At 36.9% G+C, this 27567-nt stretch overlaps 1 long non-coding RNA gene across 1 annotated transcript in view; it reads left to right on the forward strand.

The window, feature by feature from the left end:
- The first annotated feature begins 16669 nt into the window (after positions 1-16669).
- Positions 16670-27567, forward strand: part of LOC135579339 (uncharacterized) — a 60306-nt gene continuing 49408 nt past the window's right edge. The window contains exon 1 of the long non-coding RNA XR_010472164.1: positions 16670-17051. This is a non-coding gene — a long non-coding RNA (uncharacterized LOC135579339). The remainder of the gene's footprint in view (positions 17052-27567) is intronic.

A 27567-nucleotide genomic window follows, 5' to 3' on the forward strand; every position in this document is an offset into this window, starting at 1 on the left:
CAGTAAATCATTACTCAAAGGCATCCACCAGCTCTTGCTGAGGCTTTATATATATTTCAAAGTGGCTGAATTGAGTCAGTCACGTACAGAAAAAGAGTAAAACAATTTTGTTATTTCATAATAGAGAAAGGAGCCAACACAGGAGTGGTCAAGTGTCTAGTCTTCTGTTTCATCGTAGTAATTTTTGCAGGCATTCAAAGAGTTTAGAGCAGAGCAATAAGAGTTAAGAAACTCTGAAGACAACTATGTACACTTAATTTAATAATTCCTTTAATTCGAAATACATATTTGTATTGTTTTGCCACAGAAAAGTAATATAATGATTACAGCATGCCACATGACATGTGCAGGTTTGTTCTTCTTGGAGGACTGTGGTATTTTGTATATATTATATATATGTAAATATATTTTATATATACATACAAATATATGTCTATGCACTATATATATATGCATACATGTGACACTGGAAGTCTTGACAATTATTATAGGGAAAAAAATGAGACATCTTGGACAAGCATTTTAAGCAAAAAGAAGTGGAAGAAATTGGATACTACAGAAGGACAAGAGGAAAAGCTTAAGTAACTGGATGAAATTATTTAAGCGTTTTCATTGTATTATGCCAGTCTTTGTATATTACACTAAACAAACAGCACAATATGGAAAGAGAAATTACTGATAGATATAATATATATACACATGGCAAGTATGTATAAACTAGTTATATACTAATGCTATGTTATCATATATAAACAGTTTTGATAAAATAATCTACAGAGAAATATGGAATCTGAAAGACCAGACTGACTGGCACATCATCTAGGACAAAGGGAACTTTCTGACATGGATGCCGTACATCACTGACAATAAGAATTCTTAATATGGCTGCATATCTCTAACTCCCATGTAGACACAAAAATATCCTGAAATGGAATGAAATAGTGAACTATCATGAAGGCAATCAGTAGATATTTAGAAACCATATAGCAATATTGTCAGTGTAACTGAGCTGAAAGGATTTGATCACTTGATATTGATAAATACAACAATGAAGTTAATTATAATGACAAGAGATCTAATATGGTAAAAAAGGAAAATAGTGAAATAAATCCAAATAAATGCATGCACATTTAAATGCTTGAAGTCGTTGTGCCATTAGGTAGTTTTGCATAGTGGGTTTTCTACTCATAGGCAAAAACTGATCATAAAATAAAGTTAGTTAATGAGCTAACAAACAATCATCAGTGTATTGCAGAAACACAGTTTGGATACTATCCTCTGTTAATCAATGGACTAATTGACTGGTTTGAATAGTTAATAGAAGAGCTACAGAAAGTAAGAGCAAAAAGACCATTTCTTTTGTTTTAGCTTTTAAGACAACCTACAGCAATGTCTGCCAGGCACACCCACTTCAAACTGATCCCAAAGTGCTCTGAAAGACTGAACAGAACCTGAAAATCATACTGGGAGCATTCTCTGTCTATCTCTGGTATCTGACTAATCAAGGGCTTCACCCCCCCACCTACAATTTAATACTGACCAAAGAGGTGTCAACTCAAATGTATTTTTTTTAATTTCAGTCTAGTTATGGAGGGAATCATCAGCCAACAAATAATACTCATTTGAATAGGCACTTACGACCTTTTCTGTGCCAGAATAGAGAATAAACAATTGTTACTTATTTTTAATATTGCTTTCAAATGCTCCGATTGCCTTGAAGTCACAGATCCAAGCCTACATCCTGATCAGGATGAAACTACAGAAAATTAAGACATGCCTCTCCAGTTAGACAGAATTTAAAGCCTTGATTCTCTGTAATTAACATGATAACAAAGTTAGTTTATACTGTTGTGTGAATTGATCCCTAAATTATTCAAATTAATTTTAATTATTTTTTATTTGTGGACAACCAGTCAACTAAGTGTTATACAGTTGGGTAACTTATAAGCTTCAGCTCTGTCTAAATTCAGGTTAGTAGATGAGATGGGAGGATGACCTACAGACCGAGAATCAAAGATGGTGAAAAACAAAAGTATACCATAAGAAGAACCCAGAAAACAATGGAAGCAACAACTGAATTAAAGTAGCTGACAAAGCATCACTGCCAGGAAATGCAAGTGCAGGGCAGTCAAAATAGTTCATTTGATATGTAAAAATTTCACTTGACTAAATGAAAAAAGATGAGGACAGTCAAGCTGATCAATTCAGTAGAAACTAAATCATGCTGAAAAAATAAATTCATTAATTTACAAATGTTATGTGGAAAAGAATAAAAGCTTAAGAGCCCTAAGGTACTGAAAGAAATCTTCATGATAAAACAAACAATCCCTGGGTTTATCAACATAAAAGCACAGCTTGCAGCAGCTGCTTCCAAAGTATTTCAATCACCCTGCAAAGATGAGCACCTCCTAAACCAGCAGGGCTCGGTTTTTATCCATGCAAGAGACAAAGCAATTCTGAGGTTTTGGCAGATGCAGTACTCTGCTCATGCAAATGTTGGTGAATTGGTATTACCTGCCAACTTTCTAGCCTTTCTTCACACAGGTCCATTATGACACATAATGTTGATGGAAAATACGTAATATTTGTCTCAACTTGTAAATATTCAAGTTGATATACAACTAGGAGAACAGTCTGAATCTCTGAAAAGGCAATACTTTTCTAATTTTGGATACCAGTAATGAGATAATGCATAGTTACCAAAGTGTCAAAAGTTATTATTTTCTCCATTAATAACTCAGGAGTGTTAGCAAAGAACTTAACTGCAAATATAACTCACTTTTACCCAGCTCCAGCTACCTTCCTAACCGTATTTTGTAGATGCTTTAAATAACTCTTTTGGTGACTATGGCACGAAGTCGGCTTTAGAACTGCAACTTTAGTAATTGAGCCAGCAATGTTTTATACGTATAGAAACACTTACTTGAAAAATTCTTAGCAGCATGTGTGATAAACAATAACTTTTGAAGTGATTCACACCATTTATGCTCTTATAGGTTTTCCTACATTTAATGCAAATATTAAACTTAAAACTCTGGAATATTCATCATTTTGTAATAGTTTACCAGTTGTGCACAAGTGGAAAGAGTATTGTGGAGAAAAAGAAAATGCATCAGGAGAAGGTCTCTACTAATTACATCTTGTCCACCAAGGTAAGAACCTGTACTAACTTCCTAAAGAAAATTCGAAATTAAGTACTTTCAGAAATCATTAGGTCCGTGTAATATTGTTCCTGAAGAATTATTTTATGCAAATGGACAAAGACTCCAGCCATCCTTAACACTGGAACAAAAAAACACCAACACACAGGATATGGGTACAAAGTAATTTCCTTCTTCTTTTTCATATAAAGAACTCATAAGCACTAGCTCTTGAAGTCATAATCCTTCTTAAAGAGTGACAAAATGTACATATAATGGCTTTTTTTCAGCAATATTAAATCAGTGCAAGTCTAACTTTTTCCCCTCATTTTTTAGTAAAAGAAGATGTGAATAAGCCTTTACTTATCATAACTTTTTTTTTAGGAAAAAATAAAATTTAAGAAGGCACTTATGTCAAACTTTTAACCCAGTTGCTTGGAAAGACAGCACACACGACATGGCCACTGCTGTGACACTGCATTGTATCTGGGAATGGCTACACCTATCACGGCTACCAGCTTTGCTGCAGATTACAGGTTACAGTTGTAAGCCTTTGCTACAAAAAATGGTATGAAAAGGTTACAGTTCCTTCCTGTCAAAATAAACTTGTTTGTACTAAAGCAACAGATCTGCTCATATGCGAAAATTCAAACTGAGTATTGTGTGCTTTCGAACTACACAAACATTTTCACTGACAGATATTATTAACATTCACTCAAATCATGTTTTTTTCCTCAACTGTTAAAAACAAAACAAAAATCTAGAAGAATAACAGCAGCTGTTAAATTTTATTAGATGAGATTACTGTACTAGTGTTGTAAGTGTAAGATCCTTCTGCCAGTTACCAGCTTTGTTAAAGCAGCAGAAGACACGGATTAAAGTAAAATTACCCACTTTCTTTTTCTAGGGAATTTGAGTTAATACTGTAGAAGTAATAAATGACATTTCTGGTCACTTTTCTTGAGTAATAACTGCATGTAATCTGTTGAAACAGTATCTGGCAAAATCTAATTAAAGTTAGGTTCACAGTAATTTTAGTTCCCATTTTTCATTCTCCTCTTATATAATTTGTGTAATTTGGATTTTTTTTGTTTTTTTTTTTTTTGTTTTTTTTAGATAAAATAGTGCTTTGGTACTCCTTTAATGTACTTCTTTACCGCAAAAAAAAAAATTGTCTGTTATCTCTAATAATGAGTTCCATTCTGAAAGCTGAAGTTCTTATCGGTGTCTAGAAAATCATGCACTTCAGCACCAATTAACAGACAAAATTTGAAGCAGATTACAAGAACTATTAAATTGAAATTATGTTAGAAAGTGCTGTGAACAGATTTTTTTTGATAAATTGGTAGCTTCAGTCTTTGGCAGGGTTCTATTACCCACATTAAAAACATCTACTTCTTCCTCTGTTTATTCTGCTATTATCCAATAAACTAGTGTTCTATTTATTACTATTGCTTGTTTCAAAATGAACTAATAAATGCAACTGAAGATTATTAGGTGAGTGACAAGGTAAAAATGTCTAGTTTGAAATGCTTGGACTGAAATCCAAGTATACGATACCTCTGTTTCCCAGAAGATGGTAGTTGGCTCTACATTTGCATAATAATAACGGTAATCATAAATTACAAACATTTCCAGTCTCTAATCTCGTGACTGCTAATATAAATGTGTATGCAATTCTGAGAGCATGGAGTGAAATCTTGGCCTCTCCTTTTGTAGACAAACATGTAATAGCTTCTTGGCTTCTTGCTGTACTATGCCTTGACTTCAGTGATAGGAGTGGAGAGCTTTCCATTACATTAGTTGTTTTATAGCTTGACCATACATTATGACTTCTTGTGAATTCCCCTAAGCTGTTGGTGAGCTGAGTTGATGATGATCAGAGCACCAACAGGAAAAAAAATGTTTTAAATCCTCTCAGTCAAGGGGGAAACTGAATTCAGTCCTGCTCTACCTGCTATGCAATTGTTAAAAAGATTGCCTTCTCCTCCAACCATTTTAAAATGAAGAGTTAACACTGCTTAGACATTGCAAGAATAGTCATAGATACGTTTCCTCATGAAAAGATTGCAGATGCTTTCTTTGCTTGGCTGGATCTACCTTTACAAACAATGTAGAAATCCAAGGCTCAGATTTCACCTTGGGCTCATTTATATGCAGTTCCTGTAGCTTAACTTACAGAATCCTGGACCATTCAATAGCTGGAGGCTTTCCATGGCTATAGCTATCACTTATATTGATATATTTGTAAGATTCAAGAAGATGCATGATTTCAGAGAGGTTCAACCCATTGAATCAGTAGCAAAACAGAGCCACAGCTATGTGCTGGTGCATTTCTTTCCTTGAAATCATTGTGGGTCTTCTTTTGTGAGCTCACAGTTTTCAAATAAAGAGAGCAATGACTTAAATGTATCTCAGTATATATATAATTAATCTAATGCAGCGTGTTTTCTTGTAACTTTTACCTTCATGTTCCTTCTTTCCAGCTCATTACAGCTTCTTTCCAGCTTGCTATCCCTTCAGCTCTGATCCTGATGCTGTTTCTGCAAAGACAGCACTTCTCTGTTAAGTTCTGTCAGTTTTCCAGATTTCTCATTTAGAGCAAAACATTCACTTGCAGAATTAGGACTCTTGTTTGTACAGTCTTCTCTCCTACTATGCAATAACTAAATTCAGTAAAAGGATAGTGTCTTGTTTTCACCTGCAATTTCTTCACAATATTGCAGTAAATATAAACAACTCCATTAATTACAGATCAGCTTAGGAAAAACACAAAACAAAGCTCAACTGACATGGCAGTTCAAATATTAGATGAAAATGCATTATTTGCTCCTGTGATGTTTTTTTACATTATTCATTCCTTATTTGAGTTTTGGAATAACTGCCTTGTTTCCTATACTTTTCTCAGAGACAAATGCCAGGTTAGGTTGCTGCTCATAACATAATCAAGTTAAATTACTTTTCTGTTTAATTATTTATTGAAAGGACTGCATTACTACTAAACAAGAAAGTTATATATATATTGTACAACCAAAATCACATTAAAAATGGATGGAAACAATGCCAGCAATACTAGCTTTTGCTGATACAGGTTAAATTTAGAGATATCTTTTTGGCACATGAAATAATGCTATGTCCTGTCACATCACGGCAGTACCGACTACAGCAAGATTTGCCTTTGCGTGTTTCCTGTTCCATCAAGCCACTGTGAACTGCAGCCTAGCAATGCCTGGACACTTTCCCCAACAGAACAGAAGACAAGGCCAAGACCAAGCTGCAAACCCATGAGATACAGCCCTGTGCGTGAGGAAGTCAGTCATGCAGCACTCAAGATCAGCGCCTGAGGTCTGAGAGCTCTGTTGTTAATCCTGGCTTCTCTGCCTTGTTCTGTAGCTCTTCTGGGCTACACTTCAGACCAAAAAAGAAGAGCCATGTGGAATATATTTGGGGGAAAAGAATTTTTCTCCTTGTCTAAAGAAAACATACCTGGAAAAATCTTCAATGCTTTTACTATGGTATAGCTAATATCTATTGGGATAAGTAATAGCTACATGTTCAGATACATATGCACCCTTCATCATGCAAAATATAGTTTTTTGCTTCTTAGTCCCATGTGAGACACCTATTGTATCACATGCGGTACCAACATTAATTTTAAGAGAAGGTTTTAAAGGCTTCTGATTTATATTTTATCAGCTTTTGTATTTGGATGAAGAATTATTTTATTTCATTTTATCTGCAACCTTAAAGAAAATTTTGAAACCGTACACCAGTTGTTTCTGTTTTACACTATATGTCATGCACCCCATCACTATCAATAAGAGATGGATTTCTAGAAATTAACAGAAGTACCTGTCACCTAAGTCTCAGGTGATAAAAATCAGCAAAATCTCCTCTGGAGATCATTTACCTGCACTAATACTAGTATAGAATTTGATTTAAAAGCCTTTCTTAATTTCACTATCATGAGATTTACTTGCGGGGAAAAATAAATAAATAAATAAATGTATTAGTTTAATTCAGCCTACTTGCCGCAGTTACTGTACTTTAATTTATTTTCTGGATTAATTTCATTTTGTATTTCTCAAGCTGAAAGGTAAAGTAAAATTGATGAAACACTCTACTAATGCCTTACTTCCTGATTCACTTTCTTCTTCCCAGTTGCTACTATTTGCAGACTTCCCGCTGCCTAAAATAAGCTACCATTAAAAGCCATTTGTGTCTGAAGTTTCTAGTTTTAGGTAGAAGTTAAAGGAACTAGATAGCACAAAGAAATAGGCAGCATTTTGGCTAGCATACCTGAAGGTAACATAGTTTTACTGTTAGTGCAATCTATACTAAACATTTTACAATGTCGTATCTCAGACATAAATATTTTATAAATAAATTCATTTTACACTTTTCTTTCAACAGCACTTGAGAAAAAATCTAAATAGTTATTATGTTTTAAGAGCTGCATGATTGGAAGAGCCTAGACCTCTACAATGTCTCTCACATAATCTGTTAAATATGCACTTAGTGCTACACAGGGAATGCAAAGTTATTCTGCTATGACAGAAGGTTTAACTGCTATTCTATATCCTATCTGGAATTCCCAAAGATAGAAAATTCTCTTTTTCAAACTCAGAAAGCCTACAGCTTTTGTTGTGTTCTGTTTCAGTTCCCCTCCTCCTCTCTTAATTGCTTAAGGAGATTAGCAAAACTGGCCCAGAACCCATCCTGCAGCATTTCAGAGTGCTCTCTGCTCTTAGTCATGTAGCTGAATTGATTTTACCGATAATGTCTACTTTTACATGTTCTGATCCAATACAGTCTCTAAATTTATGATTCAATTTGACTTTATTTGGCTCCCATTCTTATAAGGATCATAAATTTGCCATCACTCTTTGATTGTATTCCATCTGCTCTCAAGGTGACTTCTGTTGCTTCAGTACGTACTATGGAGATACCTGCCAAACAATCTTTCTGCTGCAAGGTTATGTGTTTTTCCAGGAATAGTTGTATCAGCGTATTTAATTCTTGTTTCATAAGCTGATTATCAACAGCACTGGATCATAACATTCAATTCATTTGAAGCATTATATTTCAGCTTTGGAAAGCACCTTTAACTTCCCATTTTCTTTCAGACTGACTTGGCCCAGTATCCAATATTACTATCATTGAAGAAACCACAAGTATTCCCCAGAGTAGCAGTTGAAGCTTGGCTGCTAGCTAGGGCAAGGTGAGAACATGTATACTGCACGGCACATTTGAAATGAAAAGCAGTGCTTCTGGCACAGGAAACCTCTGAATCACGAATTTCTGGAGCTGAAGGAGTGTTCTGGAAAACCTGCCCTGTTTTTATTCTCTTTCTTAGACAGCATTGTGTTGGCCAGTATCATTAACAGGAAACTAGAGGAGACACTGTGAGTTTAATCTCATGTAGAGGTATTCCTGCATTGGTGTTAGTTACTACACAGTAACTGCTTCTTGTGTGCTCATTCACGCATCCCAAAGAGCCCACTGAGGCATGAGTGAGAAGTCCAGCAAGGCTGTCTTCCTGGAGCTGTAATCCCTGTAATCTAAACCCTAACCTTAGCAACAGCATTTCACTCAGGCTAGAAACACAGTACCAACAATGGAGGAAAAACCACTGATAACAGTTTCTGATTTGCTTACAGACAATGAACTGAAATTCAGCAGTTGATAGACAGACTCTAGATTCTTTGCACCAAAGTCTTCATTCTTCCAGATGGGCTTTCATAGTTTTCCATGTAAGCAAGACACTAATGGTTATCTAAAAAGTGAAGATAACATTCTTATACTTTTGGCCTTTTTTTTTTTCTTAATGATCTTAATTCAATACATAGCTCTGCAATCCATCCCTAACTCTATACCTACTATTTCAGGTGAACAAGGACACTGAAAACTGAGAAGAAACTTATCCTGGAAACCATTTTTTAGTTATCACCGAACTTATCTGAACAGATTCCATTAGCCTAACTTTCTGTGGAAGAAAATCTTTGACACCAGCCACAATCTGAACTCCAGCTTTCTAGACAGGCAAAGTTCTCCAGACTTCTGTGTATTGAGAAATGGCTCATATGAATCAGCTTTGATACACCATTTACCTCTTTGAGCTTCACAGTTTTAGAACAGAATTTCTACATGGACCGCATTCTCTGTAAACAAAACATTTAAGCTGTTACTGGACTCATCCATAGGAGAAGTTCTCTGAACAACGTGGAAAGAGAGACTAATGTGGTTTTATCACCCTCTAATGACTCCTTATTCAGATGCCTGGCCTACTTAAACTCCTATCAAAATCACAGCTCCTAGTCTCCAGGACTTTAACCCCAACTATAATCCCAAATAATAGCTTCCAGATGGGTAGGAAAGCCAGGACTACTAGAAAATTAATGGAAAGTGAGTCACAGCTGCAGGTAGTATCTCCCAGATTATATCTTCCAGCCCATCTGAATTAATTAAATTCACTTTAGCAGCTACATTAGCTCTGCAGAAGCAATTCTCTATAACCATTTACCAGCCACAACCTCATTCTTCAAAAGGAGAAAGCTGCCTTGAACTCCTTGAAATTTCAGAATAAGCTGTTCACAGTAACTAGTAACAACCCTTCTTTAAACTCTGTGCCCACATATGGCTTTGCATACCCTGTCTGAAACTCTTGATCATACTTTAGCAAGATACCCAACGTGTCACAGAGGTTGGGAAAGCAGCCTTGTGTAACCTACCATTTACCTCTGGTGTTATGGTGGTTTAACAATAGAGGTGACTCTCTTCTATAAAACTAGCCTTTCAGAAAAACATGTTAACCAAGTGTCGTGGTTTAACCTGAGCTAGCAATATAACCATGATAACTGCTCATTCACCCCCTTCCCCACTCTCCCCAACAAGGGAGAGACTCAAAGGGAAGGGAGAAACTTAGAGATAAACACTGTTTAATAAAATAACAAAATACTAATACACTACTAGTAAATATATATATAAAATAGAAATAAAAGGTACTCAAGGGAATTCCTCATGAACACGCTGAGCAGTCAGTCTTAGGAAACAGCCCGGTCCCAACACCTGACCCCAAAGATAGAGAAGAGAGAAAAAAAGGCAGAAAAGCCCAGAAGCCTCTGCAAAATGACAAAAGGCCGGGCTAAACGTCTCAACTGAACTCCCCTGGCGGTGCCCCAGAGCAAACAAGCAAGAAAATGGAAGAAGCCAAACCGGAAGATCCCAACTCCCAACTTCTCCTTAAATAATTAGCATTATGTTAATGGGATGGAATACTCTCACTGATCAGTCTGGATGTCAGTCAGTCTCTGCCCCATCTCTATGCTCCTTTCTTGATGCAGAAGGCAGAGACCTCAGAATGTCCTTGGCTCTCAGACCAGAGCAATTAAAAACATTAGCTCTGTGCTGGGGTGTTATCTGCTTGTTCTCAAACTAAGTCAAAATAATGAGCATGCTAGCTATGAAAAAGAAAGGTTTCTGACTGCATGAAGAAAATTAACTCATTTTCAGTCACACCAGCACACCAAGAATGGGTGAAAACTTAGGAAAAATGAACCCAGAGAGTGAGAGCAGCTATGGGTGATGGATTGATAATTAAATGGGAGCAGAACGGATCAAAATCCTGTCCTTTACTTAAGCACAGGGTGCTGGCTGCTCTGAAATGTTGCAGGTTGCTACCAGTTCCTCTCATTGATCCTGTCACAATTCTCAGTTTCAGGGCCTGAATTCACACACAAATCTGTGATCCCTTTTCCACCAGAGGCTCAAGCACCTGTGTTCAAGTCAGGTTAGGAAACTGGCCACCATCCCATGGCTGGGCGCTCGATCTGACTTGGCCCTCTCCTCAGACTGGTCTGTTAGAGCCCACACAGCTCCAGCTGTATGCCTCAAAACAGCAAGCCTTCTCTTCTGTACTTTTTGTACACTCCTTTGTAGGCATAACATTAGATAAACAACTTGTATTACTTTATGGAGAAGCGAGGTAAGACTCCTGATGGGCACAGCGTGTACCCACCTGCTAATTGTCAGCTTAGCTGCTCACTCCCTCAAGGATGGCTTCATCCCAGAGCTGCCCTGTCTGCACCTGTGCCAGCAGTCAGACTCAGGCTCACACAGTAATTAAGGGAAATCTTCCTTTTGCTCTCTTCTTAGGGGTTTTCAGCTGCGAGAGTGCAGATCAACTGAAGCAGCTCAGGCATACAAACCATGCCTGGGAGCAGGAGCACCTCCTGGGAGGGAGCACCCACACATGGCAGGCCTGGATCCATCCAGGAGCCCAGATTATCAGGCAAGTCCTGTCGTGACAAAGGGACCAGGTTGGGCTGCCAGGTGGTGGTGGTCAGGATCAGGCCTGGTGAAGGAAACTGGGGTCAGATATAGCCCTGGGCACCTCCCTGGGGATGGGAACAGGCCAAGACTAGGCCATGGTGGGGTGGGCCTGGCTTAGCAGGGCTCATGACCAGGCCCTGGCTTTGGGAGCTGGAAACAAGTCCTGCTGCAAGTGTCACTGGGGCAGGAGCTGACTGACCCAAGAGAGGGGCTGGAATGGGATCCTGGGCCATGGTAGAATAGGCTAGCACCAGAGGGGCTGGCACCAAATAAAGATAAAAGATTTGTTGTATTCACTCTGGTGTCTGCTATCAGACAGCAGGGAGCTCATTAATATCACCCATATCCTCATTACAATAGTTCCTAATTCCTGACTGTGATCATAAGGTTTTTATCTTTCTTTATTCAGTGGATTCTTGGAAGTCATTTGCGGACTGATTAAGTCATCTACCCTTTCTTACTCTCTTCTATAGCCTCTCTAAGCCTATATAAATGTAACCTATACAGCCTATCTAAATTCAGCCATCTTTAGGGTAAATTGCATCACTTGTTCAAGTGTGCAATCCAAAACTCATTTCAGTTTGTGGATAGATTCCCAAAGATGGGCTCCTTCCATCAGGCAAGCACCTAATCCAAGCCATCACAGGGGTATGCCCTCAGAGATAATTTCATGTGAAGTGTCATAGTCTTTGATGGCTGTGAGTGTTCAGAACCTTAGTTTTAATTCCTTTCTAAAGGGTAGTACCTTCAACTGAACAGTGTTCTGCACTTCTGCTTGGGCAGGGCAGATTGAAAAGGAGAAAATGACAGCATTTGACTATATTTAAATCCAGGATCAGCTGGATGTCCCAATGTGGTTTCTTATCCACACCTCAAAACACTCTCCATTTATTTAACTGTGCATTGAATTCTTACTGCAAGGTTACGTTTACTTACCTGAAAACACAAACCATGCATAAATCCTCCTGGAAAGGTGTATGCAGTGTAAATTTCTGTTTTGTTAAAATACAGAAATTAAGATGGATTAAGATCACTTGCTGATTAAAATGTACGATTCTTTCTGAATAGAAGGTAGTTGTGAACACATTTGCCCATTTTCTTTCTATAGCTAAATTCTACGCCATATCCATAGATATAGTACAAGCAGTTTCCTTAGCAACTATCAAATTCTAAAGGAAAATATAAATTCAATATTTCTGAGTAACAACAACAGAGAAAACCAATTCATTCTAGAATATTAATTTCCATCTATTCTAAAATTATTAGCAACTATTCCAAATTGAATTACAGTATACGTTATCATCCTTCAGAGAATAAATCTCTCCAAATTAGTTTAGTAAATTTTCCAAATTATTTTGGATAATTAAATGAAAATCATTTGCATATAAGTGGTAGCAAACAACTTTCAATTTTCCATCTACCTATTGCACCAGTTTAAATTTCAGTTAGTATTTTAAACATCTTTAAAACCTATTAATGACAACCAATGTGTATTGTGAAACCAACATTTACCACTGTTTTGCTCATAAAGCACAGAAGCAGGTAACAAGCTGGTTTACAACCTCAATTTGCCTTTTCTGGATCCACTAACTTGAATTTACAAAAGTTCAAAACAGCACTGCTCACTCCCATCCATGTGAAGATAAACTTTCAAAACAGAATTGAATGTGCCCTTTGTAATGAGATTTTCCTAAGTGTGGAAGCAAATAGGATGAAAGAATAACTGCTCTAAACTTCCTCAGTCCATTTTAACTTACTTCTGACTTTAAAGCCAAGACTAACAGATTGCATTAACTCTTATGCTGCTGAGGAGTTTAGTAATCTGATGAGCTTACTAAATTTAGTAAACACTTACTCAGTTTCATATTAGCTAGAGGAAATTAAAGAGATTTTGTTTACTCTGTGAAGTGCAGGATGTAGACATCGAAACTCATTTTCTCAGCATGTCAGCTTGTCTAATTTAGAAACAAAAAAAACCTGGCTCTGCTCAGAGTCTCATGAGGAGACTAATCATGAACATTGAGAAAGGCTCTGCTGATTTTTTAAATCATCCATAACCATCATTTACTCAATTTCATTTGTAATACTCTATAACTAATCCAACAGATTTTCCTCTACCCCCGTCATTGGAATCAAGTCATTATACCCCACTCGGCAATTTTCAGAAAAGAGATGCCAACCCTCAACATGGACTAAGCTAGTGCCACGCTCAAGGTCTTAGCTTTTATGAGACAGGGCCCAACTGACCAAGTGGAGCAAGAGCATCCTGGGCAACAAGATGCCTGAATTTAAAAACAGGCAGAGGAAGGAGACAGAGTTCTAAGTGCTAGAAAAGAGTCAGGAGCTGCTAAGGCTTTAGGAAGCAACAGAGAAACACCTGTGAATTTTCTCAAAGGAATTAGACCAAATTCCTCTAGAAAGGTGATGTGTCCATTCATTAAATCTGAAACTTTTTCCTTTTTTTTTCCCCCCCTTAATCTCAAACACAAACTCTAATCTAAACTGGAACATCTCCTACAAGAATTTGCCAGATAATTCATGAAAATAAAATACATATCCATGGTTTATATGTCAACCAGGGCTTGGTGCTCTCAGTTAAAATGTGCCAGCATATTTTAGAATCTGACTTTTTTTCTGTGAGTGAAAAAAAAAGTTTATATTATTTTGATGACAGCTGACAAATGCTGATTCTTCCTTCTGTCTCAGCTATGTGTGAGATGGAAGGAGTGGCCATGAAACCTGTTGTACAGCCACCCAACTTCATTTTTATGAATGTAATACTACAGATAAGGCCATACTTCCTCTAAATAAGACATTTCAGGAAATTCTTACTGATCTAAGATGAAACAAAAGAGTTATTATCCCATGCATGTTTTGTCCAAGAAAAGCCATTCCTACCTTTACATCCAACTGGATATGGCCCACAAATTCAGCTTTCATCCAAATGTTCTTTTATGTAAGAAAGCGAGAAGAATTCACATCTGCACAGGAAGAATTCTACAATGACCTTCTCTGAATGTTTTAAGACTAGTTTGCACTGTTAGTCACCCATCATGAGATCATACTTCACATATTCAACTAAAGGCCAATGTTTTAGACAGATCTTAGCTCTTGGAAAACTTCCATTCACTCTTTGTGAGGCAAATGATATCCTAGCAATGGAAATACTAGAAACACCAAATATTAAAGAAGTCATAGTTTTTTTGCAGGTATAATAGAAGTGAATGTTTTTTCTCAATGCAAATTCTGAACAGCTTGCACAACAGGACAAGGATTTTTAATAAATGTAATTACCAATTTTTCAAACATTGCAAAAAAAAACTTAATTCCGACAGTTACAGAGCACAGAGTAGGCAAAATGTAATTTATTATATATTAGTACAAAACCTCAGAATTTCTAATCTCATAACAAAGAGAAGATCCTGGGAAAAAGGACAGAACTAGGTCACTTCACAATGGTGCAGTAAAATGTGGTGATGTGGTATATGCTAACTGGTTTAGAATTGGGGAAAAAAAGGTTAGTGGTTATTTTCACCACACCTGGTTACATATATCATTTAACACATGTATAGCCCACAAAAACTGGTAATATTTCTGGCATTAATAAAAGTGTATAACATTTTGAAATATTTTGTGTGAAATAATAGATTGAGCTGTTCACAGTCATAGGCAAGATATTTCAATAGATTTATAGATTTTCCCCAGGGTACCAGAACTCTATGAAAGAATTGGTGCAACAGCTGTAATTAATTTTCCTTTGTTTAAAACCAAATGAAAAAGTACTTAATCAGTGGATGCCAGAATATAGACCCACAAAGAACTTTGATATGATACAAATACTTAAGAATTACATAGGAGCAGGCAAAAACCTTTCTTTGTATGATAAAATTAAGTCAAATGAGTTATGAGGACTGAAATTAAATTGGTCCCATTATTAATTCCTGCCCCCACATATTTGCAAAGAGGAATTGAGTCAAATCTCTGTTCATCCTTTCAATTGAAAAAAAGTATTTTTGGAATCTCTTGTTTCTTGTACCTTGATGTCACTGACTACAGTTTGTCAGAAAACAGAAAGTTTTATTAAACAAAAATAATTTAAATTGACATATTTCCTGCAGAAAATATCAGCACTTTGCCCATTTTTCAGGAAAAAAAAAAAGGCAAGTTTTCAATTTCACAGAATCACAGAATCGACTGGGTTGGAAAAGACCTCAGAGATCATCGAGTCCAACCCTTGGTCCAACTCTAGTCCGTTTACTAGATCATGGCACTAAGTGCCATGTCCAACCTCAGTTTAAAAACCTCCAGGGATGGCGAGTCCACTACCTCCCTGGGCAGGCCATTCCAATGCCTGACCATTCTCTCTGTAAAGAATTTCTTTCTAATATCCAGCCTAAATTTCCCCTGGCAGAGTTTAAGCCCATGCCCCCTTGTCCTATTGCTAACTGCCTGGGAGAAGAGACCAATCCCCACCTGGCTATAACTTCCCTTCAGGTAGTTATAGAGAGTGATGAGGTCACCTCTAAGCCTCCTCTTTTCTAGACTAAACAACCCCAGCTCCCTCAGCCTCTCCTCATAGGTCTTATGTTCAAGTCCCTTCACCAGGCGTGTTGCTCTTCTCTGGACCCGCTCCAATGATTCCAATGATGGGGGTAGAGGAAAATCTGTTGGATTAGTTATAGAGTATTACAAATGAAATTGAGTAAATGATGGTTATGGATGATTTAAAAAATCAGCAGAGCCTTTCTCTATGTTCATGATTAGTCTCCTCATGAGACTCTGAGCAGAGCCAGGTTTTTTTGTTTCTAAAGTAGACAAGCTGACAAATCTCTGATTTCCCAGAAAAGATACATTTTCCAAATAATGTTTGTTTCTTTAAAATCGACTCCATTGTAATTCTTGTTAAGGAGTAAAAAAGTTAAAAGGTGAGTCATAGCTCTGTTGTTGTGCAGTGCTGGTGGCACAAACCTACCAGAAAACCCAAACATTCTGCCAATTACTTCGGATACTTTCTGTACTGGGTTTGATAGTGAGAACATTGAAACTTTGTGGAACTTGCTGTATTCCAAGCTGTGCACCCATCAAATGAATTTGGTCTGTTATTAATTGTGAGGCCAAGTAGTAGGTATCTCCGAGAACAAATATCTGAGCTTGAGAAACACATATGTGTTTTGAGAGTTATCTAAATTAACAAAAATGATATAGTGAAGTGAAGTGAAAAAGAATACACAGGAGCAGGATATAAACAGAAAAAACAGGTTGGGAAAAGACACTTGGAAACAGCAGCAAGAACATGTCCATTCACACCCACAAAATCCAATCTTCTCTTACATTTCTTAGAAAGGGACAAGGGAATCATCTGTTCAAGTTCAACAGTTGGATGTAAAGTCAACGTTGTACATTACCCATAAACCAGGGGAAGAAAACTCAACATTTTTTATCAACCATAACCTTCATGTGTTTGTGATTCTTAGGCACATCTAAGTGGTTTCCTGAGCAGCACAGGTATTGGAACCTGTTTTCCCGTGGATCATATCTCCTGTTTGATTGCAACGCCTGCCTGCTTTTTCTATAAATGAGGTATGTATAACAACATTTTCCCATGAAGACTCTCTAGGGGCTTTAACAATTCAGTGGCATCCTCTGTATCTCTTCCCTCACTCAAAGACGTTTGTGAGTCTCTTTTATGGACCACAAAACTCTGTTTCTTGAAACATGCATGAATAGCTTAAGAATGTTAGTTCCCTGCCATGTTTGGTTGAAATTGGTCAGCAGATTGAAAAGCTATTCAAGAAGTAATAGGTAGAGGACTAATGTGTAAGCTTTAGTTATTTGGACGTCAGTAAAAACATTTACCAGTTATTTCCTGGTATAGTGGCTGTTTTGCATGAACCCATAAATACAACGAACTCTCAAAGAAATCTTCATGATCGTTATGGTGTCTTCCAGAGCTACCGAACATGTAGGGGAAAAATAAGAAACTTTGTGCGAAATCTCTAAAAAATACCTCAGTAGCAACCAGCCCTGAGTATTACTGGTGTAGTAAATCTACTCAGGTTGCTCAGGTACAGGTTTAACATAAGGAGAAAATGCATGGAAACATTTACAGTTTCAAAGGTTTTGTTTATTTGATTTTTAAAAAAAAAAAAACTCAGAATGAAAAGGAAACAAAAGGAGAGTAAAAAAATCACAAGATTTTAAAACTATTTTTATAAAATCCCAAACAAAATTAGTAATTTTTCTGCAGTATATGAGAATGTAAGAATGAGACGAAGAAGCAAGTTACAACAATATAACAAGAATTAGGGAACCTAATGAAGGAAAACAAAAGGATCAGTGAAATATTTGTTGTTTATGCTCTGTTCACATCCTATTAATTCAATAGAGTAAGAGCAGCATGTTTTTAATTGACCTCAGTTAATGCTCCTGGGTTAAAAACAAAAGAATATATATGTAGCAGTATAAAATGTAAACTTCACGTCCCACAGAAGATCTGGCCTTCCAGTAAAAAGCTGTTCCTTAGGGTCATGAAATCTTGATTGTCAGGAAGAGCTTAGAACATGTCTATGAAAGAGAATTGTTGTTAGAGATTCTTCTTGATACCAGCAGCTTCAGCTACAGTAATCGAGTCTCTCAGGTACTTACTCTGATGCTGAGAATAAAAGACTGACAGACTCTGTGTCTCCTTAGCATAATATTTAATGGCTGAAAGACATACCAGCGTTCTCACAACTTTGCTAACATTTTATTCTGCTTAATGAATGATAATATATCTATATATTTTCTTTCTTTTTCCCTTATTGTGCCATATCAGAGAAATTACAGTAGTTCTCTTGTTCCAGAATAGGCATAGCTCAATAGAGGCCAGTTCATGGAAATATAGCATCTATTATTTTTCTGCATTTTGATTATGCATAAGTGGACCCTATTAGGCTGTCGTGCTAAAATTGCTTCCTGCAGTGCAGGGCAGAAGTTAATAATTTGCCTTAAGATGATGCATTCATAAGAAAAAATATGAAAAAGAATCAGAATTATGCAATGCCAAAATAATTAGAAATATTTTATCTGAATTTTTTTTCTTTTTAAATTTTGCTTAGTACAATAATACATAAGGGCAACAATGTTATTTACTGTACAAGATATTAATTCCGTATTCTTGTCCTACAATACTTTATAACACTTTCTGAGAAATTCAGTTTATCTTTAACACACAACTACTAGAAAAAGTAATCTGTCATCAACAGATAAAAGAACAAAGAAAGAGTTTTGGTGAAAGTGTATAAAAAGAAAAAAGGAACTGTGCAAAAGTTTGCTAGAAGTTTACATAAAGTTAAAAAGAAATTGAGTATTTTTTTAGAGCAAGCAGTTTTGGCAGCAGAATTTGGAAATCAATGATTAAGTGAAAAGTGACACATGTAAGGGTAACAGGGCAATCCTTATCACACAAGCAAAGCCTGGAATGCAAGCATCAGAAGAAGTGTATTATCCAGAAAAGTAGAAAAAGGAATGCAACGATGATGATAGTAAAATCAATGATGTAAAGAACCAACAAATGTGTATGGAAGAGACCATTTCATACTGCTTCTAAGATTCTGAAATATAATAAATGCTAGGTGTTGTTATATGTGGCTGCAACCTCCAGCAGCTCGGGGCCCAGGATTTCCTACTCCTGGCTACTGGAGCCCACCTCCATTTGCCCAGGAGTCTCTCTCCCAGGCCAAGGCATGCCGCTGCTGCTTTCCTGTTTGCATGTTCAACCAATCTGCATCCCAGGGACACACTGCACACACAGAGAGGACAGAGACAGAGACACGGCCTGTCAGACAAGGCACTGCCTTCAACAGCACCTACATACAGGACTCACAAAAAACAGAAGCACAGGCATCCAAGTGCCCTCCTCCTCTGTGGGTGGTAAGAGCCGGTGGTCGCTGGTGAAAGCACACACACATGCACACACCCCACTCTCTAGGTTCACAAGCACACGCATGTTCACAGATCCCTCAAACACCAGCACAGCTGCTCTGTGCATCTGACACCCCTCCCCAAACCCTGCTTTCTACCTGTTCCACAGATCTCCCAGTCAACTGCTGGTCCAACTTAGTGCTTGTTGGCAAACACATTCATGCTAACATACCCATCTCACAGGCACTCCATACTTGTGGGTCCCCTCAAATACCAGCAGGGACCCTCTGTCCACCTGATACTCCTGCCCAGACCTGCGGCCTCCTTCTTGCCGACAGGTCCAAGCTCAGGTTTGCTAGTGAAGCAGATGTGCACGCCTCTGTGTACACTGGATTTGAGGAAGATATAGACAGGCCCAAGAATGAGGCAGGCCAAATCTGTTTAGAGTTCGTTAAAACATTGATGACTGTGTTTCACTGGAATGTATTGAGATGAATAATATGGATATTAGTACAAAATTGTAACACAGATAATGAACTGGAATTACAACAAGCTGTGCCAAAATAATTGTACCAATATAAAGATGCAGGGTACAATTAAGTGATCATTTGAAACAGTGTGTATCACTCTAGTCACCTTCACACAGGAAAGATGAACAGAATCAGGGCTACTGTTATAGCTATTGTCTACAAACTGTTTGGGAGGATAAAAATGTGAAGGAAGGAGCTGAAGTTGAGGTCGGAAAAAGTTGGTAGAGGAATGAACTACCAATTATTAAACTGAGGGTGAAATAAGAAGGTGCTGAAATTATCAATTTTGCTGAAACAGAAATTTGCCTTTTAATAGGCAAAGATCAAGAACCATTTGAAGGTGAACAGAATTATGAAAGAAAGTTGTACGTATCAGTGTTCCATACTCTATTTCCAAATGGATTCAGTTTATTAACTTGTGTTTATAAATATTTATCAGACATATAACATGACTGGTTTGACAGAAACAAAACAGATGGAGCATATCAAGTTGTAAATATAAATAGTGAGACACTGCAAACATTAAACTCAACCGCACTATACCATTGAATTCAGGCTCAAGCGAGGACAAGGATCAGACTTCAAAGCATGGCAACAGTAGAAAAACTGCATATGCTTTTGTAATAGCTCTCAGCTATTTTAAAAGCACTATCAAAGTGCAGAAAAACAGAACAGTGTTGCAACGCTTTTAAAAGTCTGGGGTTCTGCTGGTGACTGGCCGGACACCATCATAGTGACAGAGCTACACAAAGTGCTGCCTTCTCAGCCTGATATATAGTCTTTCTTCTCTGGAATCCCCTGCATTTCTAGTTTATTGCCAAGATTTTCTGAGAGGAATCACTCCTGTCTTTTCAAATGGATAGGTATACTGGGTCTGGGGTTGAGTTTATTTTTCCATAGCAGTGGTGTGGTGGCCTGTAATGGATTTGTAGCTAAAACAGTGTTGATAACACACCGGTGTTTTGGCTCTTGCTGAGGAGGCTTTCTCTTTTTCACATTCTGCCCCTGCTCCCAGTGAATGAGCTTGGGGTGGGCAAGAAGCTGGAAGGGGACACAGCTGGGACAGCTGATCTGAACTGAACAAAGGCATATTCCATATTCCATTCCATATGATGTTGTGCCATGCCATAAAAGCTCAGGGAAAGGAAAGGGGAACATTCGTGGTTATGGCATTTGTCTTCTTAAGCAATCGTTATGCATGCTGAGGCCCTGCTCACCAGGAAGTGGCTGGACATTTGCCTGCCCATGGGAAGCATTGAAAAAAAAAAATGTTATTTTTCTTTGCTTGTGCATTAAGCTTTTGCTTCATGTATTAAACTGTCACTGTATCAATCCATGAGCCTTCTCGCCTTCCTCCTACTTTCTCCCCATGCCGCAGAAGAAGGAGTCAGCAAGCAGCTGGGTGTGTGCTTGGCTGTTGGCCAATGTCAGCCCACCACAATGGAATGCAGCTTATATAGTTGCTCAGGCTAGAACAAAAGTAGTTGATATCTGTGTCAGGGAATCCTCTATAAGGTGGAATTACTCTGTTAAAACACACTATAAATGCCTTTACTATACAGCAGTAAACTGATTTCTTTTAAATATTTTTACACCAAATGATGTTGTTATTCTCTTCAGCTCTGTGCTCCGGTTCCACAGTCAGATATTTTCTACTAAAAGCTGATTTATAATTCTGCTGCAGGAAGCAGAAGGTACCATTCAAAATATTACAAAAGAGGGTGCAAAGTGTGAGTCATGCTACATGTCTGTGCAGGAGAGATTGTGACTCTTAGCTATTCTTATTCAAATAGGCATTTAAACAGCTTTGATGGGCCACACGTAATTTATCATTTTCTTGACTTTATTATCAGATAATAAGAAAGTGGCCACAGGTCATAATAACTGAAGTTGTGGGCCATCTCAGTTTCAATCAGGCTATATGTTCCCCTTCCCTGCACTCAACATTTTCTCCTGATACTTGCCATACATTTCCAGAGCCATGTGAGTACCAGGAAAGACAGAGAACAACTGTCTCATTTTGTGGTCATGGACACTCAGGCACAAAGGATGTTGAATAGTCTGGCAAATGCCATCTTCTTGAGGCAAGTGGAAAACACATATGTGGTTATCTAAGTCTGTGTGTTCCCTAGAAGCTTCTTCCAGAGTGTGATATTCTGTTGTTGCTCAGACCTGCCCCAGCTATGTATACAAGTATTAAGCTACATATACAAGTATTAAACTATGAATGTGTTCACGTCCAGAGTATGCATGGTCATTCCATTGTATCAAAAAATTTGGAAATAAGGCTGAGTAGGATACCTCTCAGTTAGACAGCCACAGTTGCGAAACAAACGATTGGATTCATTGCAGAGGTATTAAAATAAAACTATGTGATGACTGTGTGAAACAGGAGGTTTCTGTCTGGCCTTGAAATCTGTGACTCTGTGGCTACATGGCAGAAGATCAGCAAAAGAATGTGTACATTTACTTTATAAAGTAAGGTAAATATCTGTTTAGGAAAAATTTATTAAAATATCCTGTAAGCGTGCATCCCATTCATGACCTTTACAGACTTCTGATTTTCACATTCATATTGTTCGCACTTTCTTCACTAACCTTACTAAACATATTTTAAATTCCATTAAAAGCCTTAGCTTCAAGTTCTGCATAAAATATCAATATTATTGATTCATCCCTTTTCGCTCCTCCGGGCATGGTTTAATTTCACGTCAATTTATATAATGATAAAAGCAGTGAATCTGCCAGAAATTTGTTCTAAGAGAAAATGCTAAAAATCAATTAAAATGCTTTATCAGCTACAAAGATAGCAATATCCATTTACTAATGAAGGAAGATATATTGCAACATAGAAAATTAGAGCTAAACTGATACCTATTTCCACTAGCAGGTTTTGTACTTCATTTGGCTACAATGATTTTATGCTGATGTATTAGAATTTAATTTGTCCACTATCAACATTAAATATGTGGAAGATTAAGGACACAATTAAGTTCAATTGAATGAAAATTAGATTATAAAATTAAATAATAAAAACTATTTTCATCCCTTTGTATTGTGTCAGTTATATATTTTTTGTTTCATCAACATAAACCATTAGTACAGTTTGAATTCTACACACAGTCAGGACAATCAAATATAAAACCAAGTACATGTATTCTAGATACTCGAGAAGTCCATTTTAACAACAGTAGATATATTTTTCTCAGAATGAAATCTTGCTCTTGATTAATCATTGACTTGCTGTTGAATTCAGTGGAAACAGGAATTTACCCTATGGAGTATGCATAAAACTATATTAATCTTTTAAAACCCTACAGATGTTGGCTGGAATAAACTTTTAGCCCAACTTTGCACCTCTTTTCTAGCAAACTCTTGAAAACTTCCAAGGTTGAAGTTTTTACAGTCTCCCAGGGTAGCTGTTAGACTGCTGCTGCATCAGAGGGATGCTGTTCGAAGTCTGATCTTCAAAACCCTCTTACACTGGGAATTTACATGAAGTAAAGAGCATCAGGTGCTTAGCTCTTCTCAAAACCAGATCCTACTTGTCCTCAGAAAGTTAAGTTCTAATTTTTTCAGTTGCAGTATCTCTGTTTCTTTAACATGTGGTTGACTGTTATGATTGACACATTTCTTTTGATCATGAAGGTCATGTCAACCTTCTGGTATCATGGCCCAATTCCAGTGCCCGCTGCCAAATACCAACACCACAAATGTAAACTAATATTTTCTTAGGATACAGAAAAAAATAAACTGTTAGGTAATATGCCTTCACCAGCCTCTGTTACCTAGATGATGGGTAGCTGAGATGAGAAACAATATGCTTTAACTGGAACCTGTGACAGAATATTGTTATTAGGAATTTGATTTCACATGTAAAGTTTTCAGTATAATTCAAAAAGTTAATTTTTATCTGTTATATTATGTGAGGAATTCTTAAGCTGTCATTGCACTTTATCCCAGTGGTAGTTAGAATGTAATAAGCGGGAGAGGATCCCTAAGTATATATCTGATGTTCTGATTGTTTGGCATATTTTATCTATATAAGGCCACAAACATTAATATTTCAGAATAATATAAGATTTTATTGTCCTTAAACAAAGTCTTTGTGAACTTAATGTTGAAGCTTTTCTTCCCTTCTACTACAGCCTTTATGAACAATAGCCTTTCAAAATGTTATTCTTTTAAAAACAAGCCTGCTAGCATAGCAAAGTGAAAGCCAATAGTGCACAAAAAGATAAGCATTTACAGTGACAATTCCAGCATCCCATTAAGTAAAATTATTAAAGCTTTTAAAATAAATGGCCAATTTGTCTTAGGTAGGAAGGTTGTGCCAATTTTTAGTGCTGGAGTTAAGTTATGGTTGGACTCTATGATCCTGAGGGTCTCTTCCAACTGAAATGATTCTATGATTCTAATTTTGTTAAGCAACAATTTTACTTGGTAGCCCATCCTTATAGGTGCCATAAAATGCTGCGTTTTCGAAAGCGTTTTAAACCTTTGAAGATTCAGATTGTTTGCCTGTGATATTGTCAAAATCACTGTAACAGATTTGACATACAGTGTTCTTGAAAATCCCAGCAGAAGCTGCCTACAACTGTTGAATATTTAATCCCAACAGCCTGTCTACCTCACATACTACAGTAGTGAAGTATCACTGAATAAAAAAAGCATCAACCATAGTTGACCTACAAGCCAAACATCATTCCAATTATGAAGTTTAGCAGTAAATCATGAATATAAATGGTTTCCATGTAAGAAAGACAAATATGGAATTTAAAAGTAGATTCCTTTTTTCCTTTCTTTTCAAATTGGTATAGCTTCTTAGAGTTTAAAATCAGAAGAAACTTTTACAGATATTTTTAGTGACTTCTGTATAACACAGGTCATAGACATTCCTACTTTATCCAAAGGTATCCCAAGGGTAAGATAGTAGTTTTCTGTCAAGTGGTTTTGGCTTGGGTTTTCTCTTTATTAAAAAGGAACCAAAGGAACTAGTGTGTTCTAATGTGTCCTGGGGGTAATATGCAGAAATATAGCTATTGCAGAATACAGACAGTACTAAATTGGATTTATGGCCCTAAAAAGCTGTCTTTGAAGCCATGCAAGTTTAAGTTAAAATATAGCCCAGAATTTAAAAAAAAAAAAAAAAAAAAGGAAATGTTAGTTTCTTTTTATGAGGAGAGTCTCTTCCTGCTACTTAAGTCATAGATGCTATCATGGATGCTAATGTGATCCTCCTCTTGCTTGGGCATTTATAATTACATTGAAAAATCAGCATTTGTATCTGTATCTAGAATGTTTGAATGCATAACCAGGATTGAAAAATATATTTTGATCTCTGCATCTCTAAAGTCTGACAGAGACCGTATGTGATTATACCTTCTTCTGTCATATCTGCACACAAAGATGAAAATATTTTTATGATAATCTGAATGTATCTGATATAGCCTTGGAAAAAGCAGTTCAGATGAATTTACCAAGGTGTTTTTATGGGACAGATCATGACAATCCTCATAAGACCTTATTTTTTCAAAAGGTCTTATTGAACTAGATCACATTCTTATCTTTTTCTTTAGGTTTCACATTTTACAAACAAGATATACCAAGCTAGAGAACAATATACTTACAAAATACTATACACTATACTTTGCTCTTTTTCAATGCTTTTGACATAAAGCCAAGACTTGAAACTCTTCTTTTTTTTGGGCTTTTTTCTAATTTTACTTTCAGGACTTCCACTGATGGCAGGATAGACCTGATTTCTAAGTCATGAACCTGTATTTGCCAATGTGACAGCCTGAGACTACTGAAAAGCAGAATCATTGCATTTAAAATTATGGAAAGGAGTAATTATGAAATAAGTTTCTAAAATGCCCAGAAAGTATTTAGGGTATACAAGTATGAAAGTATAATTGGCATTTTTTTTCATAAATTACATATCTTTCCAAAGAGAAACTTCAAATTAATATAGAGGAGACTAAGCATAGAACTGAGTTAGTTGTAAATGGAAACATTAGAAACAGCAGCAAATAAGATTGATAAGATGTTTCTACCCACAAGCTGTCGATTCACCAAAGACTAAATGTCTTGTGGAAACAGTCTAAATTTACCTAAAGCCCATCAATTTTCTGGCAGAGGTTTTGCTGATATATCTGGTGGCATCTCAGAAACCGACCTGGCAGACGAAGGAAGAGCTCAGAGTTTCCAGGATCCTTGACACCAAAACAGTTCACCATGTGAACAGTACCATAGCCAGAGTCCCTCTTGCTTAGCATTTCAGCAGTTTGGGTAGAACAGAATCAGTTTTCCTGGTACTGTTTCAGGTATTATGTATTTATCCAGAAGTAAAACTCACAGATTCGAGTAGCAAAATCCTCTTATGTATATTGTGTTCAAGTCCAAGTTGATGCAGATATTGACTGTTGCCTAAATAAAGATCAAAGACAGAAAATTATGGGGGAAAAAGCAGAAAGCAGCAAATACAGTTTTATTAAAAATTTATGCAATACTAGTATCTTTGAATATGAACACCATTTTAGGATCATATTAAGTATGTTCAGTTTTATGAATAGGTTTGACAGTTTTCATATCAAAAACACTGTCTAGGCCTAAAAGCTTGCTGAAATTAAAATTATCCTGTTGACTTGGCCCTAATTTCCATCAAAATGCTTGAGAAACATAGCGCTAGTTTTATTGATAGATAAATAAGAGTTATTTGTGTGATTCATGTAGGCTTAATTTATGCTATTTGATGGATTACAAGTATTTCATCACCTGATGCTTTCACACCTTTTTGTTAAAAACAATGTAACTAACTAAATTTATTATAATATAAATAACATTACATCATAAATGTTCAAAATAAGGAGTTTAATTTCTAACAAAACCAAGAGAGAATACAGAGGGCTACCCATAGTTACACATAGGACACCCACACAGCTGGGAGGCAGAGACTCAGAAAGCGATAGAAAAGAGGGCATCTGTTCAGCATGCAGACTAAAAAATTCAATGGTTTCCACTTACTTAGTAGGCACTTGCTTAAAGTTAGAGAAAATCTCTCTAAAATCCCATCTTCTGCATGGTACGATCTATGTTGCAGAGAAATATATCCAGTCAAGATCCAAATGCTTCAATCCACTAGTGTGTTAGCCCACTTTCTTTGGAAAAGCAAAGAATAAGTTGCTTTTTAAATGTAGGCTTGTACAGTAAACTAGTACAGGAAGCACATATTAAGGAAGCAGGCAGCTCATGTTTCCATCTTCTGCCTGAGGAGACTGAAAACCATGTCTCGTGTGTCCTGGAAGAACACCCAGACTCTCAAACCATAGGGTATTTCTGTGCTTTTTACTGAAACTGTGCCAAAGGCAGGGAAACAAAAGATTCATTAAGCAGAGATGAGAACCCTCTTGTACCATTAAGCTGCAGCATTTTTCACCTTGAAGAACAGATTCTCCAGTTCTGGTTTCTGAATGAAAAACAATTTGTGTAATTTAAAGCAAGCAGCTCTAACTACTAAACTATTGAATAAAGGGCATTTTGATGATTAGATGGCAGATCAGTGGAATTTTTTAGGACTTTGGGACTGAATTAAAGCAAAGTACAAAGTCTCTCTGCTTGTGGCTTCTGACAGATGTGGCCACTTTTAGATACCTTTGAGAGTC

The sequence above is a fragment of the Columba livia genome, chromosome 4 (genome assembly GCF_036013475.1).
Source record: "Columba livia isolate bColLiv1 breed racing homer chromosome 4, bColLiv1.pat.W.v2, whole genome shotgun sequence".
Lineage (NCBI taxonomy): Eukaryota > Metazoa > Chordata > Aves > Columbiformes > Columbidae > Columba > Columba livia.